The sequence below is a fragment of the Grammomys surdaster genome, unplaced genomic scaffold (assembly GCF_004785775.1).
Source record: "Grammomys surdaster isolate TR1022 unplaced genomic scaffold, NIH_TR_1.0 363, whole genome shotgun sequence".
Taxonomy (NCBI): domain Eukaryota; kingdom Metazoa; phylum Chordata; class Mammalia; order Rodentia; family Muridae; genus Grammomys; species Grammomys surdaster.
In genome coordinates, this window is record NW_021604782.1 from 310,265 (window position 1) to 316,264 (window position 6,000).

The 6,000-nt window shown below is 40.5% G+C and overlaps 1 protein-coding gene across 2 annotated transcripts in view; it reads right to left on the reverse strand.

Annotated features, from left to right (window-relative positions):
- Grin3a (glutamate ionotropic receptor NMDA type subunit 3A) overlaps positions 1-6,000 on the reverse strand; it is a 192,443-nt gene that overhangs the window by 109,346 nt on the left and 77,097 nt on the right. The gene's annotated exons all lie outside the window — the stretch shown is intronic.

The window sequence follows — 6,000 nt, forward strand, 5'->3', positions numbered from 1 at the left end:
AAAAATCTGTACTCCACGAAATTGGAAAAAGTCTTAACTAAATGGATGATTTTCTAGACAGATAACACTTATCAAAGTTAAATGAAGATCAAGTAAACTAGACAGCCTCATAACCCCTAAGGAAATAGAAGCAGTTGTTAAAAGTCGCCCAAACAAAAAAGCCCTCCTTTATACAAATGATAAATGGGCCCAGAAAGAAATCGGGGAAAAAAACCCCACCCTTTACAATAGCCAGATATAATAAAGAATATCTTGGTGCAACTCTAACCTAGAAAGTGAAAGACCTATATGACAAGAACTTCAAGTCTCTGAAGAAAGAAATTGAGGAAGATATCGGAAAGTGGAAAGATCTCCCATGCCCATGGATTGGTGTGATTAATATAATGAAAATGGCCAGCCTACCAAAAGCAATCTACAGATTCACTGCAATGTTCATTAAAATCCAACACAATTTTTTACAGACCTTGAAAGAACAATTCTCAAGTTAATATGGAAAAAAAACCCTAAGATAGCTAAAACAATCCTGAACAATAAAAGAACTTCCAGAGGTATGACCATCCCTGATCTCAGGGTTTATTAATAAAAACTGCATGGTATTGATAAAGGAACAGACAGGTTGATCAATGAAATCAAATTCAAGAACCTGAAATAAACCCACACACCCAGGGACATTTGATTTTTGACAATGAATCTAAAACTATACAATGGAAAAAATGCATCTTCAACAAATGGTGCTGGTCTAAATGGATGTTTGCATATAGAAGAATGCAAATAGATCCATATCTATCACCCTGTGCAAAACTCAAGTCCAAATGAATGAAAGACATCAAATATAAAACTGGATACACTAAATCTAAAAGTGAGAAATAGCCTTGAACTCACTGGTACAGGAGAAAACTTCCTGAACAGAATACCACTATCTCACACTCTAAAATCAATAATTGATAAATGGGTTCTTATGAAGCTGAAATGCTTCTATAAGGCAAAGGACACTGTCAATAGGACAAAGCAGCAGCCTACACATTGGGAAAAAAAACACTTCACCAACCCTACATTTTGATAGAGGGCTAATATAAAAATTTTATAAAGAACTCAAGAAGTTAGATACTAACAACCCAAATAACTCAATTAAAAAATGAGGCACAGAGCTAAACAGAGGATTCTCAATAGAGGAATCTCGAATGGCCCAGACACACTTAAAGAAATGTTCAATATCCTTAGTCATCATGGAAGTGCATGTCAAAAACATCCTCAGATTCCATCTTACACCTGTCAGAATGACTAAGTTCAAACACTCAAGTGACAGCACATACTGAAGAAGATATGGAAAAAGAGGAACACTTTTCAATTGCTAGTCAGATTGCAGACTGGTACAACTACTCTGGATATCAATCCGGAGGTTCTTCAGAAAATTGGAAATAGTTCTACCTGAAAACCCAGCTATACTACTCCTGGGTATACATCCAAAAGATGTTCCACTGTACCACAAGGACACATGTTTCACTATACCCACAGCAGCCTTATTCGTAATAGCCCAAAACTGGAAGCAAGCCAGATGTTCCTCAACCAAAGAATGGACACAAAAGATGTGGTTCATTTACACAATGGAATACTATTCAGCTATTAAAAAGAAAGACATCATAAATTTTGCAGGCAAATAGATGAATCTTGAGAATATTATCCTGAGTGAGGTAATGAAGACCCAAAAGGACATGCATGGTATGTACTCACTGATAAGTGGATATTAGCTAAGAAGCACAGAATACCCACGATACGACCCACAGACCATAAGAAGTTTAACAAAGAAGAAGGGCCAAGTGAGAATTTTTAAATCCCATGTAGAAGGGGGGAACAAAATAATCATGGGAGTCAGAGTACAGGGAGGCCTCTGGGTTGGAGAAGGCAGAGGAAGGAGGAAAGTGGGGCAGGATTAGGTATGGGGGGGAGACAGAAGAGAAGCCCAGAGGGCCAAAAGAATGAATGGAAACATGCAGCTTCTCAGGGTGTGGGATAAGGAGAACCTCAAGAAAGTCCCAGAAACCTGCGATATGAGAGGCTCCCAGGACTCAATGTGGGTGACCTTAGCTGAAATGCCCAACAGTGGAGACATGTAACCTGAAGAGTCCATCTCCAGTAGATAGACAGGGCCCCAAGTGAAGAGGTGGAGTCACCAATCCACCTTTAAAACTTTTGACCCAAAATTGTTCCTGCCTAAAAAAATGCAGGGACAAAAATGGAGCAGAGACTGAAATAAAGACCATCCAGTTACTGATTCAATTGGGGATCCATACCATGGGTGGGCAGTAAACTCTGATACTGAGAGGCTCCACCAATAGCTGACTGAGACATATGCAACCATTGGACTGAGGTCTGGGACCCCAATGGAAGAGTTAGGGGAAAGATTGAAGGAGCTAAAGGGAATGGCAACCCCATAGGAAAAACAATAGTGCCAACTTACCTGGACTCCTGGGAGCTCCCAGAGACTAAGCCATCAACCAAAGCACATACAGGGGCTGGTCCAAGGTCCCTGACACTTAAGTTTGCCTTGTCCAGCCTCAGTGGGAGAGGATGCACCTAATCCTATAGAGACTTGATGCCCTTGGGAAGGAGGATGCCCCGGGTGTGGGAAGGGGGTGCACCCTGTCAGAGGCAAAGCAGAGAGGAAATGAGGTGAAGAACTGTTAGAGGGGGGACCAGGAAGGGGAGCAGCAATGGAATGTAAATAAATAAAATAATTAATTAAAATATAAATAAATAAATAATTGAAAAAATGGAGTGTAGAGCTAAACAGAGAATTCTCAATAGAGAAATCTCTAATGACCAAGAAGTACTTAAAGAAATGTTCAAGGTCTTTAGTCATCAAGGAAATGCAAATCAAAATGACCCTGAGATTCCATCGTACACCTATAAGAATAACTAAGTTCAAAAACTCAAGTGACAGCAGATGTTGGTGAGGCTGCAGAGCAAGGGAAACACTCCTCCATTGTTGATGGGAGTGCAAACCTGTACAACCACTTTGGATATCAATTTGGTGATTTCTCAGAAAACTGGGAGTAGTTCTACCTGAAGACTCAGCTATACTACTCCTGGGAATGTACCTAAAAGATACCCTACTGTAACACAGTGACACTTGCTCAATGATGTTTATAGCAGCTTTATTCTTAATAGCCACAAACTGAAAACAACTTGGATGTCCCTCAGTTGAAGAATGGATACAGAAAATGTGGTACATCTATACAATGGAATACTATTCTGCTACTAAAAACAAAGACATTGTGAATTTTTCAGGCAAATAGATGAAATTTGAGAATAACATCCTGAGTGAAGTAATGAAGACCCAAAAGGACATGCATGATATGCACTCACATATAAATAGATAATAGCCATAAAATACAGGATAACCATGCTACACTTCACAGACCCAAAGTAGCTAAACAAAAAGGAAGTCCCAGGAAAGGATGCCTGAATTTCACTTAGATGGGTGACAAAAACAGTCATAGGGGGCAGATGGAGGAAGAGAACTGGGTGGGAGAGGTGATGAGGAGGAGAATGGGGGGTATAGAGGATCAGGTGTGGGGAGAGACAGGCCAGAAGGTCGGGAGAATGAATGGAAACTTACAGCTGTGTGTGTGAGAGTGTGGGGCATCTGGAGGATGTGCCAGAGGCCTGGGATGGGGAAGACTTCCAGGAGTTAATGGAGGTGAGCTTAGCTTAGTGAGTCTCATAGCAGTAGGGATATGGAACCTGAAGAGGCCATTGCCTGTAACCAGGCAGGAACCTCAGTAAAGGGATAAGGACACCAATCTACCCACAAAACTTTCTACCCAAAATTTGTTCTGTTTACAAGAAATGCTGGGACAAAGATGGAGCAGAAACTGTGGGAATGGCCAACCAATAACTGGCCCAGCTTGAGACTCATCCAATGGGTAAGCACCAATCCATGACACTGTTCATGGTACTCTGTTATGCTTGCAGACAGCAGCCTAGCATAACTGTTCTCTGAGAGCTGCAACAGACAGATGCATAGACCCACAGCCAAACTGAGGTTGGAGGCTGTTACAGAAGAGTTGGAGGAAGTATTGATAGCCCTGAAGGGGATAGGATCTTCACAGGAAGATCAACAGAGTTAGCTAACCTGGACTCTTTGTGGCTCTCAGAGACTGAAGAGCCAACCAAAGAACATACACAAGACCTAGGCCTCCTGCCCATATGTAGCAGATCGGATATGCAGCTTAGTTTTCATGTGGGTACCCTAACAATTTGAACAGTGGCTGTTCCTAAAGCTGTTGGAATCTCTTCCTGTAATTGGGCTGCCTTGTCTGGCCTCAGTAGGAGAAGATGAGTATAGCCATGCAGACATGTTGTACCAGTGTAGAGGACTACTTGGGGTGGGGTGGGGGTGGGGTTCACCCTCTCAGAAGAGAAAGGGATGAGGGAATGAGGGGAAAGTCTCTGTGAGGAGGGACTTGGATGTATGGCAGTGATTGAGATGTAAGGGGAATAAAAATTAATAAATAAGTGAGTTATGTAATAGAAATGCATATCATATGGATTAATATGATTGAAATCTGCATGATGAGAGGCATCAGAAAAGGTGTGATGATGGGTACACCATTTGAAAGACTTGACTTAGATTCCTTTGCTCTGATCAGGAGATGTTTTCAGTGTTTCCCATCTATACAAGCTATTTTATATATATTTGGATATACTCTGCTTAGGATCTGCATTTCCATAAGGTCTTCAGTATGTTCTGGGACCTGATTCCAGTGGCTTTCTTGGCCCTGTTCACATTAGGTAGGCTGGAGTGTCTACTTACCTGTTGAAATGGATACTGTTTTAATCTAGGGAGAACAGTGATATGACTATCCTTGCTTGAGTGTTACAGGAGTATTAGTGTACTAAGTGCTTTTCCTATTGTTGTAGCCACTATCAGAGAAAAGCAAATTATTGTAAGAAGGAATGATTTCATTTTATGTTGAGGGGATACAGACGATTGCAAAGAAGCCATGATGACATGATAACATGAATGTGGGACAGATGGTCATATGACTACAGTCCAAAGCAGAAAGATATGTTAATGCTCATCTGGCCTCCATTTTACTATTTTCATTCATTTCCTGTCCCCAGACCATGGGACTGTGCTTCCCATATTCAGGGTAGGTCTTCTCTCTCTCCTCAATTAACCCGATCGGGGAACATATACCCTAGGTCACTCCAAGTCCAGTCAAACTAAAAATAAATATCACACCATGACTTACACATACACAGACATGTATTTTCTGCCTCTACTTCCTTCTACCTCCAGAGCTGGATGCCTAAGGCATCTAATACAGATGAAATTTTCTCAAATGCCCTTGGACATTCTAATAATACTGTAAGAAAGCTTCCTTAGCCCAAAGTGGCTGACTATACACCTTTTCTTACTCTGTAAGAACACCCTGCCCTTAGCTAATCTTGCTACCTCAGCTCAGCACTACTTCAGGTTTCATGAGTTTCCTCCCAACTATGTGCTTATGATAACATGTCAGCTCTTTCCATTTCTTTGGGTATTTTAACAATAAAATAAATGGTTTTCTATTTATAATATGCTTTCTTTTATTTATTTTTATTAATTTTCCCCCAAAGTAATTAATCAGCTTGTTAGAATGTCTGTGAGTAAAATGCTATAAATTATTGTTGTGCTAAAAAACTACTCCCTAATAGCCATTCTATCAGATGGTTAAACAGCCAAGAAAAGCTACACTAATAGAAGTTTGTACAAGCAATATTATCTCTAAAATAAGTACCCACAATCCCAATTTTGTTTCACTTAATGAAATAATATCAGAGAACAACAACAACAGCCATAATCTCCTTAGTTTAACTAGGTAAAAATTTTAAACTGGCGTATGCTGTCAGCAGAGAGAATATTTGCATGTACTTGCTCATGTGTACACATGTATATAGGTGCATTTCTCTCTCTCTCTCTCTCTCTCTCTCTCTCTCTCTCTCTCTCTCTCT